This window comes from Phoca vitulina, unplaced genomic scaffold (genome assembly GCF_004348235.1).
Source record: "Phoca vitulina isolate PV1807 unplaced genomic scaffold, GSC_HSeal_1.0 scaffold25, whole genome shotgun sequence".
NCBI lineage: Eukaryota > Metazoa > Chordata > Mammalia > Carnivora > Phocidae > Phoca > Phoca vitulina.
In genome coordinates this window covers 37,517,969-37,530,399 of record NW_022589728.1, presented here as the reverse complement: position 1 = coordinate 37,530,399, position 12,431 = coordinate 37,517,969, and positions in this window count along the sequence as shown.

The following is a 12,431-nucleotide window of genomic DNA, read 5'->3' as shown; positions in this document are numbered from 1 at the left end:
AGTGCTTGGGGGTGCAAGAGGAGATGATTCTTAGCCATTGATATACCCATTAGACATTTCCTGTTTATGCCTACAGGGGCTCTTAAATCCTGAGGCTCCCATGTGGCATCTGTGTCATACTTTGGACATGAGCATCTCTGGTCTCTTTGGCTAAATACAGCAGGGAGACATTATCTTTCTTGGGTCTCCCTCAAAGTTGTGCCCAAAAGGTTTGCCCTCAAATGCTACAAACCTCACTAGGGAACTGCCTAATCTGTGAGGCTTTGCCTTCATTACTTAAACTATTTCTCTCCCCTCCACAATTCAAGGGCATCTTTCAACAGAGGAAAGGGGTGACAGGATAAGCATGGTAATTCTCTTTTCCATTCACTTTGTCTAGAGCCCAAACATCTTTTTCCACAATGGAATTAAAGGGAGGTCTCAAAGGCACATTCTTCTCCAGAGTCAATCACCTTCTTGAGAAAATTGCCAGAGGCAACTACCTGCTTGAATAGAGGAAAGAGAAATGGGAAAGATTATGAGAAACTAGTTGACATTAATAACTTAGAAATATTTCCACCATTTAAGAGGATTTTTTTTTGTCAGAAATGTAACCATAAAAGAAAGGAATATGGAAGTTAGAGGTAGATGACAGTTTGAGATAGGGTTTTATTTTTACTCAAGCATATTTAAATAATAATGGGAAGGACCCAGAGAAAGAGAGAAGTAGACATAGCTAGAAAGAGGGATTTATCAATAGAGTAAGGTCCCTATGAAAGTAGTAGAGGCTGGGACCCAGAATTCTGTGGAGTCTAATAGTCTTATTTTTCCCAGTTTATTGAGATATAATAGACAAAACTGTATATATTCAAGGTATACAACATGATGATATTTTTATTAGAGACAATTTTTAGAGCAGTTTTAGGTTTACAATACAGAGGAACATAGATTTTCTATGTACCTTCTGCCCCCCACACATGCATAACCTCTCCCCTTATCACTATCACTCACCAAAACTGTACATTTTTGAAAACCAAGGATGAATCTATATTGACACATCATAATCACCGAAAGACCTAAGTTTACCTAAGGGTTATTCTTGGAGTTGTACGTTCTATGGGTTTGGACAAATGCATAATGATATATTTATCATTATAATATAATACAGAAGATTTTTACTGCCCTAAATATCCTCTGTTCTCTGCCCACTCATCCCTCTCCCTCCACCCTACTCTCACTGCACCCTTAGTAACCACTGATCTTTTGATTGTCTTCATAGTTTTGCCTTTTCCAGAATATCACATAATTGGAATTATATAGTATGTAGCTTTTTCAGATTGACTTCTTTCATTTAGCAATATACATTTAAAGTTCCCCCATGGTTAAGAGCTCATTTCTTTTTAGAGCTGAATACTCTTCCATTGTTTGGATGTTTATTTATCCATTCATCTAATGAAGGACATCTTAGTTGCTTCCAAGTTTTGACAATTATGAATAAAGCTGCTGTAAACATTTATGTGCAGGTTTTTTGTGGGCATGTTTTCAACTCCTTTGGATAAATACCAAGGAGCACAATTGCTCAATCATGTTTATTTTTCTAAGAAACTGTCAAACTATCTTCTAAGGTGGCTATACCATTTTGCATTCCTACCACAATGTATGAGAGCTCCTTTTGCTCCACATTCTCACCAGCTTTTGGTATTATCCATGTTCCAGATTTTGGCCATTCTTTTTGTTGTTCTTGTTCTTAGTAATATTTATTTATTTTATTTTATTTTATTTTTAAAAAAATTTTATTATGTTATGTTAGTCACCATACAATACATCATTGGTTTTTGATGTGGTGATCCACGATCCATTGTTTTCGTATAACACCCAGTGCTCCATGCAGTACGTGCCCTCCTTAATACCCATCACCAGGCTAACCAATCCCTGCTCCGCCCTCCCCTCTAAAACCCTGTTTGTTTCTCAGAGTCCATAGTCTCTCATGGTTCATCTCTCCCTCCAATTCAACATCCCCCCATTTTTCCCTTCCTTCTCCTAATGTCCTCCATGCTATTCCTTATGTTCCACAAATAACTGAAACCATATAATTGACTTTCTCTGCTTGACTTATTTCACTTAGCATAATCTCCTCCAGTCCCATCCATGTTGATGTAAAAGTTGGGTATTCATCCTTTCTGATGGCTGAGTAATATTCCATTGTATATATGGGCCACATCTTCTTTATCCATTCATCTGTTGAAGGGCATCTCGGCTCTTTCCACAGTTTGGCTACTGCGGACATTGCTGCTATGAACATTGGGGTGCATATGGCCCTTCTTTTCACTACATCTGTGTCTTTGGGGTAAATACCCAGGAGTGCAATTGCTGGGTCCTAGGGTAGCTCTATTTTTAAATTTTTGAGGAACCTCCACACTGTTTTCCAAAGTGGCTGTACCAACTTGCATTCCCACCAACAGTGTAAGAGGGTTCCCCTTTCTCCACAACCTCTCCAACATTTGTTGTTTCTTTCCCTGTCCATTTTTGCCATTCTAACTGGTATAAGGTGGTATCTCAGTGTGGTTTTGATTTGGATTTCCCTGATGGCTAATGATGATGAACATTTTTTCATGTGTCTTTAGCCATTTGTATGTCTTCTTCAGAGAAGTGTCTTTTCATCTCCTCTGCCCACTTTTTGACTTGATTATTTGTTTTTTTGGTGTTGGGTTTGAGATGTTCTTTATAGATCTTGGATACCAGCCCTTTATCTGTAGTGTCATTTGCAAATATCTTCTCCCATTCTGTGGGTTGCCTCTTTGTTTTGTTGACTGTTTCCTTTGCTGTGCAGAAGCCTTTTATCTTGATGAAGTCCCAAAAGTTCATTTTTGCTTTTGTTTCACTAGCTTTTGGAGATGTATCTTGAAAGAAGTTGCTGTGGCCGATGTCAAAGAGGTTACTGCCTATGTTCTTTTCTGGATTTGGATGGATTCCTGTCTCACATTGAGGTCTTTCATCCACTTTGAGTTTATCTTTGTGAATGATGTTAGAGAATGGTCGAGTTTCATTCTTCTGCATGTGGCTGTCCAATTTTCCCAGCACCATTTATTGAAGAGACTGTCTTTTTTCCATCGCATGTTTTTTCCTGCTTTGTCAAAGATTATTTGACCATAGAGTTGAGAGTCCATATCTGGGTTCTCTATTCTGTTCCATTGGCCTATATGTCTGTTTTTGTGCCAGTACCATGCTGTCTTGGTGATCACAGCTTTGTAATATAGCTTGAAATCGGGCAACGTGATGCCCCAGCTTTGTTTTTCTTTTTCAACATTTCCTTGGCGATTCGGGGTCTTTTCTGATTCCATACAAATTTTAGGATTGTTTGTTCCAGCACTTTGAAAAATGTCATTAGAATTTTGATCGGGATGGCATTGAAGGTATAGATTGCTCTGGGTAGCATAGACATTTTAACAATGTTTATTCTTCCGATCCATGAGCATGGGATATTTTTCCATCCTTTTGTGTCTTCTTCAATTTCTTTCATGAGTGTTTTGTAGTTCCTAGAGTATAGATCCTTTACCTCTTTGGTTAGGTTTATTCCGAGGTATCTTATGGTTTTTGGTGCTATTGTAAATGGAATCGTTTCTCTAATTTCTCTTTCTACAGTTGCGTTGTTAGTGTGTAAGAAAGCAACTGATTTCTGTGCATTGATTTTGTATCCTGCCACATTACTGAATTGCTGGATGAGTTCTAGTAATTTGGGGGTGGAGTCTTTTGGGTTTTCCACATAAAATATCATGTTGTCTGTGAAAAGAGAGAGTCTGACTTCTTCTTTGCCAATTTGGATAGCTTTTATTTCTTTCTGCTGTCTGATTGCTGTTGCTAGGACTTCTAGTACTATGTTGAACAATAGTGGTAAGAGTGGGCATCCTTGACGTGTTCCTGATCTTAAGGGAAAGGCTCTCAGCTTTTCCCCATTGAGGATGATATTTGCTGTGGGTTTTTCATAGATGGATTTTATGAACTTGAGGAATGTTCCCTCTATCCCTATACTCTGGAAAGTTTTAATCAGGAAAGGATGTTGTATTTTGTCAAATGCTTTTTCTGCATCAATTGAGAGGACCATATGGTTCTTCTCCCTCCTCTTATTAATGTGTTCTATCACACTGATTGATCTGCGAATGTTGAACCACCCTTGCATCCTGGGGATAAATCCCACTTGGTCGTGGTGTGATGATCCTTTTAATGTATTGTTGGATCCTATTAGCTAGGATTTTGTTGAGGATTTTGGAATCCATATTCATCAGGGATATTGGTCTGAAATTCTCCTTTTTGATGGGGTCTTTGCCTGGTTTGGGGATTAAGGTAATGCTGGCCTCATAGAATGAGTTTGGAAGTTTTCCTTCTGTTTCTACTTTTTGAAACAGCTTCAGTAGAATAGGTATTATTTCTTCTTTGAATGTTTGGTAGAATTCCCCAGGGAATCCATCAGGCCCTGGACTCTTGTTTTTTGGGAGGTTTTTGATCACTGCTTCAATCTCGTTAATGGTTATTGGCCTATTCAGGTTGTCGATTTCTTCCTGTTTCAGTCTTGGCAGCTTATCGGTTTCCAGGATGGCCTCCATTTCATCCAGATTGCTCAGTTTATTGGCATATAGTTGTTGATAATAATTTCTAATAATTGTTTCTATTTCCTTGGTGTTAGTCGTGATCTCTCCCCTTTCATTCATAATTTTATTAATTTGGGTCCTTTCTCTTTTCTTTTGGATAAGTCTGGCCAGTGGTTTATCGATCTTATTGATTCTTTCAAAGAACCAACTTCTAGTTTCGTTGATCTGATCTACTGTGTTTCTGGTTTCTAATTCATTGATTTCTGCTCTAATTTTAATTATTTCTCTTCTAGTGAGTGGCTTAGGCATTGTTTGTTGCTTTTTCTCCAGTTCTTTAAGGTGTAGAGTTAGTTGGTGAATTCAGGATTTTTCTATTTTTTTTGAGTGAGGCTTGGATGGCTATGTATTTCCCCCTTAGGACCGCCTTTGCAGTATCCCATAGGTTTTGGACCGATGTGTTTTCGTTCTCATTGATTTTCATGAATTGTTTAAGTTCTTCTTTGATTTCCTGGTTGACCCAAACATTCTTGAGCAGAGTGGTCTTTAGCTTCCAAGTGTTTGAATTTCTGCCAAATTTTTTCTTATGATTGAGTTCCAGTTTTAGAGCATTGTGGTCTGAGAATATGCAGGGAATAATCTCAATCTTTTGGTATCGGTTGAGACCTGATTTTTGACCCAGTATATGGTCTATTCTGGAGAAAGTTCCATGTGCGCTCAAGAAGAATGAGTATTCTGTTGTTTTAGGGTGGAATGTTCTGTAAATATCTATGAGGTCCATCTGGTCCAATGTATCATTCAAAGCTCTTGTTTCCTTGTTGATTTTCTGCTTAGATGATCTGTCCATTGCTGAGAGTGGAGTATTGAGGTCTCCTACAATTAATGTATTGTTATCAATATGACTCTTTATTTTGGTTAACAGTTGGCTTATATAGATGGCTGCTCCCATGTTGGGGGCATAGATATTTACAATGGTTAGATCTTCTTGTTGGATAGACCCTTTAAGAATGATATAGTGCCCTTCTGTGTCTCTTATTACAGACTTTAGTTTAAAATCTAATTTGTCTGATATAAGAATTGCTACCCCAGCTTTCTTTTGAGGTCCGCTGGCATGGAAGATGGATCTCCATCCCTTCACTTTCAGTCTGGATGTATCTTTAGGTTAAAATGAGTCTCTTGTAGACAGCATATGGATGGGTCCTGTCTTTTTATCCAATCTGCAACCCTGTGCCATTTTATGGGAGCGTTTAGGCCATTCACGTTGAGAGTCATTGAAAGATATGAATTAATTGTCATCATGTTGCCTGTGAAAACATTGTTTTTATAGATTGTCCCTGTAAATTTCTGTTGTATATCACTCTTGGGATCTTTCTCCTTTTATAGAACCCCCCTTAATATTTCTTGCAGGGCCGGCTTAGTGGTCACATATTCTTTCAGTTTCTGCCAGTCGTGGAAGCTCTGCATCTCTCCATCCATTCTAAATGAAAGCCTTGCCGGATAAAGTATTCTTGGCTGCATGTTCTTCTCATTTGGTACCCTGAATATGTCTTGCCAGGCCTTTCTGGCTTGCCAGGTGTCTGTGGATAGGTCTGACGTTATTCTGATGTTCCTCCCTCTGTACGTAAGGAATCTCTTCCCTTAACTGCCCTTAAGATGGTTTCCTTGGTTCTAAGATTTGCAAGTTTTACTATTACATGCCGGGGTGTTGGCCTGTTTTCCTTGATCTTAGGAGGGGCGTCCTCTCTGCCTCTAGGACTCGAATGTTTGTTTCATTCCCCAGATTAGGGAAGTTCTCAGCTACGATTTGCTCAAATACATCTTCTAGTCCTCTCTCTCTCTCCACTCCCTCCGGGATTCCAATTATTCTGACATTGGAACGCTTCATGGTGTCACTTATTTCTCTGATTCTATTTTCATGGATTCTGAGTTGTTTTTCCCTGGCCTCCTCTTTTCCCTTTTTATCTATTATATTGTCTTCCAGGTCGCTTATTCGCTCTTCTGCCTCAGTTACCCTAGCTGTTAGATTATCTAGATTGGATTGGATCTCATTGATAGCATTTTTAAGTTGTGCCAATTCACCTTTTATTTCTGCCCTTAGAGACTCTATATTGCCATTAATTGATTTCTCCATTCTAGCCATTATCTTCACAATTGTTAGCCTGAATTCCATCTCCGACATCTTGGTTATATCTGCATCCGTTTGTAAATCTGCAGCATAAGTCATAATCTCTGAGTCTTTTCTATTTTGGGGGCTCCTCCTCCTAGTCCTTCTGTTGATGGGTGTTTGAGGGAATGTATAGAGTCCAAATTACTGACCAGAACCCAAGCAAGACGCAACTGTTTTCTTGGGACCTTAGGCTTGCTGGCCTCTTGTTTTCTCAGCCTGTCTTCTGCGGGAGGGGCCTGGTGCGCTTACTCAGGCAACCCTGTTTGGGCGGAGTTGCCCTGCCCCCCTGTGGCGGGGGATGGGCTCAGCGGGAATCAGTCTTTGGGGCTTTTGTTCTCTGGCGGCTTTCCCTGGTGGCTTTCCATGTCTCTTCCATGAGTCAGAGCAGAAGAGACCATTTCCAACCCTCTGCCTCAGAGCAGAGAGATCGCAGTCTGTTCTTTAGTGAGCTCTCCAGGCCACACCATCTTCTTTTCTGTCCAGGCTGCTACAAACTGCAGTGTCCTGGGTTGTGCGCCCCTCTGCAGCACCCCCAGTCCTGCCTCCAGGTCGGGGCATGTCTCTGCCCTTTGTGCTTCTAAAACCACCAGCCGCCCCCAGTTCGTGCTCGCAACCCCACTGCTCCGGGTTTCCACCCTGGGGGCTGCCCTAAAGTCCTTTCCCCGCCGCTACCGGTCTGCGAGTCTGTCCCCCAGTCCGTCCCCAGTGCGTGAGGCTGTCACTCACCGGTCATGTAGGACCCCCATGGCCAGGCACCCTCCTGCTGCCGTTTATCCTCCGATATCTGCCCACGGAATCACGGCTCCCCGCTTCGTACCTCAAAACCAACCGCCTGCGATATTCTGTTTGTAGAGATCCAGACCTTCTTACATCTCAGGCTGGTTTCATGGGTGCTCAGAGTGGTCTGGCAGATATCCAGCTCAATTCTGGGGAGCAGTTGAAATAGGGTCCCCTACTCCTCTGCCATCTTTCCCCCCTCCGATTTTGGCCATTCTTATAGGTGGGTAATAGTATCTTGTTGTTTTAATTTGCATTTTCCTGATGACATATGATGTGGAGCATATTTTCATATATTATTTGCCACCTGTATACCTTCCTTGGTGAGGTGTCTGTTAAGGTCTTTGGTCCATTTTAAAATCAGGTTGTTTGTTTTCTTGAGTTTTAAGAATGTATATTTTGGATAGTAATCCTTTATCAGATGTGTCTTTTACAAATATTTTCTCCCAGTCTGTGGTTTGTCTTCTAATTCTCTTGATATTACCTTTTGAAGAGCAGTTTTTAATTTTAATGAAGTCCAGTTTATCAATTCCTTTTTTCATGAGTTGTATCTTTGGTATTGTATCTAAAAAAGCATTACTGTACCCAAGGCCATCTAGATTATCTCCTATGTTACCTGGTAGGGGTTTTATAGTTTTGTGTTTTCCATTTAGGCCTATGATCCATTTTGCATTAATTTTTGTGAAGGGTATAAGATTTAGATTCATTTATTTGCATATAGACATCCAGTGTTCCAGTACCATTTGTTGAAGAAACAATCTTTGCTCTATTGTATTGCCTTTGTCCCTTTGTCAGAGATAGACTATATGTGTGCTTTCTATTTTATTCCATTTATCTGTCTATTCCTTCACCAATACCACATTGTTTTGATTACTGTAGATTTATAGTAAGTTTTGAAGTTGAGTAGCATCGGTACTCCAATTTTGCTCTTGTCCTCCCACAATGTGTTGTCTAGTCTGGGTCTTTTGTCCCTCCACATCAACTTTAGAATCATTTTGTTGATATTCATAAAATAACTTGCTGGAATTTTTATTGGGATTGCACTGAATCTACAAATCAATTTCAGAAGAAGTAAAATGTTGATAATATTGAATCTTCTTATCCATGAACATGGACTCTCTCCATGTATTTAGTTCTTTAAGATTGTTCATAGGCTAGTTTTGTAGTTTTCCTCATATAAACCTTGTATATATTTTTTTAGATTTATACATATTTCATTTTTGGGGTACCAATGTGAATGGTATTTTTTTTTTTATTTCAAACTCCTCCGGTTCACTGAAACACAAGAAAACAACTGACTTTTGTATATTGACCTTGAATCCTGCAACCATGCCATTATCACTTAATAGTTCTGTGAGTTATTGCTATTGTTGTTGATTCCTTCAGATTCTCTACATAGATGATCATATCATCTGTGAACAAAGACAGTTTTATGGCTTCCTTTCCAATATGTATACCTTTGATTCCCTCAACATGATGATTTGATATATGTATAGTTGTGAAATGATTACCACAATCAGGTTAATCAACATATCCATCACCTCACAGTTACTTTGTATGAGGTAAGAATGCTTAAGATCTACTCTTAGCAGATTTCAAATATACAATATTGTACTGTATATGTGACTATAGTCACCAGGCTGTACATTAGTTCCTCAATACTTATTCATCTTATAACTTAAATTTTGTACTTTTTGACTAATATCTCCCCATTTTCTCCATACCTCAGCCTCTGGCAACAATTATTCTACTCTCTGTTTCTACAAGTTTGATTTTTTTCTTTTTTTTTTAGATTCTACATATAAGTGATGCCATACAGTATTTGTCTTTCTTTTTTTAAGATTTTATTTATTTATTTGAGAGAGAGAGGGAGAGCACAGAGGGAAAGTGAGAGGGAGAAGCAGACTCCCCGCTGAGCAGAGAGCCCAATGTGGGGATCATCCTGAGATCATGACCTGAGCCAAAGGCAGACACTTAACCAATTGAGCCACTCAGGCACCCCAGTATTTGTCTTTCTGTCTGGTTTATTCATTTAGCATAATGCCCTCAAGCTTCATCCATACTGTTGCAAGTGGCAAAATTTCCTTTTATTTTTTTTTATGGCTGAATATAATAGTCTTAGACTGGAAGAAAAATGTCTTTTAAAATTCAGAATTGAGAATAAAGGAAGGAGGGTAGTTTTATAGGTTCTCCGGTGGAAAACTGAGAAATATACACTGTGATGGTATCTAATTTCTCAGTGAAATAGAAGGCAAGACTCCTAAAGAAATCTGGGTTTGAGGAAAACAAAGTTTTGAGAGAATAAAAGAAATTCTGAGCTTTGAGGCCCAGTTGGGGTCATTAAGTGTATATTTAGTGGTACTCATCTCAATGGTTCTATAATTTTCTTTACCAGGATTTAGCAATCAAGATTTAGGCAAAGAAGAGGCAAACATTAAGATTGAGCCATGTTTGGATTTTGGCCAGCTAAGTATAATGGATAGACAGCAGAGTTTTCTTAATTTGCTTATTAAACACAGGAATAATGGATAGACAGGAATAATGGATAGATAAATTTTCTGGATTTGCTCAGAAATAGTTCACTATCTTGTCTAAATCCAATTTCTCCCTGATTTTGACACCATAAAATTATGTATTTAATAGGTTCCCTTAAGCCTAATGGCCCCCAAGAATTGTAGTAGCTGTAAAGCAAATTTAATTAACTAAAGTCTAATTTAATGAGGCATATTCAGTAAAAACAACCATAGAGTCTCTGGGACTCAACAGAGAAGCTGAATTTGTATTCATTAAAAAGAAAGAAAAGCGGACAGGAGGAGCAAGATGGCGGAGGAGTAGGAGACCTAAATTTCATCTGGTCCCAGGAATTCAGCTAGATAGCTATCAAATTATTCTGAACACGTACAAACTCAATAGGAGATCAAAGAAAAGAATAGCAGCAACTCTCTGAACAGAAAAGCGACCACTTTCTGGAAGGTCTCTTCTGATTTGTATAGTGTATATTTTTCTGGGGTCATTGTTACCCTGTTAGCAGTTTGTTCTCTCATTCATCTATTCTCCTCTGGACAAAATGACAAGATGGAAAAACTCACCTCAAAAAAAAGAACAAGAGGCAGTACTGACTGCCAGGGACCTAATCAATATGGACATTAGTAAGATGTCAGAACTAGAGTTCAGAATGACGATTATAAAGATACTAACTGGGCTTGAAAAAAGCATGGAAGATACTAGAGAAACCCTTTCTGGAGAAATAAAAGAAATAAAATCTAACCAAGTCGAAATCAGAAAGGCTATTAATGAGGTGCAATCAAAAATGGAGGCTCTAACTGCTAGGATAAATGAGGCAGAATAGAGAATTAGTGATATAGAAGACCAAATGATGGAGAATAAAGAAGCTAGAAAAAGAGAGATAAACAACTACTGGATCACGAGGACAGAATTCGAGAGATAAGTGATACCATAGATGAAACAACATTAGAATAATTGGGATCCCAGAAGAAGAAGAAAGAGAGAGGGGGCAGAAGGTATACTGGAGCAAATTATAGCAGAGAATTTCCCTAATTTGGGGGAGGAAACAGGCATCAAAATCCAGGAGGCACAGAGAACCCCCCTCAAAATCAATAAAAATAGGTCAACACTCCGACATCTAATAGTAAAACTTACAAGTCTCAGAGACAAAGAGAAAATCCTGAAAGCAGCTCAGGACAAGAGGTCTGTAACCTGCAATGGTAGAAACATTAGATTAGCAACAGACCTATCCACAGAGACCTGGCAGGCCAGAAAGGACTGGCATGATATATTCAGAGCACTAAACGAGAAAAATATGCAGCCAAGAATACTATAGCCAGCCAGGCTGTCAATGAAAATAGAAGGAGAGATAAAGAGCTTCCAGGACAAACAAAAACTAAAAGAATTTGCAAACACAAAACCAGCCCTACAAGAAATATTGAAAGGGGTCCTCTAAAAAAAGAGAGAACCTAAAAGTAACATAGACCAGAAAGGAACACAGACAATATACAGTAACAGTCACCGTACAGGCAATACAATGGCACTAAATTCATATCTTTCAATTACCCTGAATGTAAATGGGCTAAAGGCCCCAATCAAAAGACACAGGGTATCAGATTGGATTAAAAAACAAGACCCATTGGGGCGCCTGGGTGGCTCAGTCATTAAGCGTCTGCCTTCGGCTCAGGTCATGATCCCAGGGTCCTGGGATTGAGCCCCGCATCGGGCTCCCTGCTCTGCGGGAAGCCTGCTTCTCCCTCTCACACTCCCCCTGCTTGTGTTCCCTTTCTCACTGTGTTTCTCTCTGTCAAATAAATAAATAAAATCTTAAAAAAAAAAACAAAAAAAAAAAAACAAGACCCATCAATATGCTGTCTGCAAGAGACTCATTTTGGACACAAAGACACCTCCAGATTGAAAGTGAGTGGGTGGAAAACCATTTACCATGCTAATGGACACCAAAAGAAAGCTGGAGTGGCAATCCTTATATCAGACAAATTAGATTTTAAACCAAAGACTATAATAAGAGATGAGGAAGGGCACTTTATCCTACTTAAAGGGTCTATCCAACAAGAAGATCTAACAATTGTAAATATCTATGCCCCTAACATGGGAGCAGCCAATTATATAAGCCAATTAATAACAAAAGCAAAGAAACACATTGACAACAATACAATAATAGTGGGGGACTTTAACACCCCCCCTCACTGAAATGGACAGATCATCTAAGCAAAAGATCAACAAGGAAATAAAGACTTTAAATGACACACTGGACCAAATGGACTTCACAGATATATTCAGAACATTCCATCCCAAAGCAACAGAATACACATTCTTCTCTAGTGCCCATGGAACATTCTCCAGAATAGATCACATCCTAGGTCACAAATCAGGTCTCAACCGGTACCAAAAGATTGGGA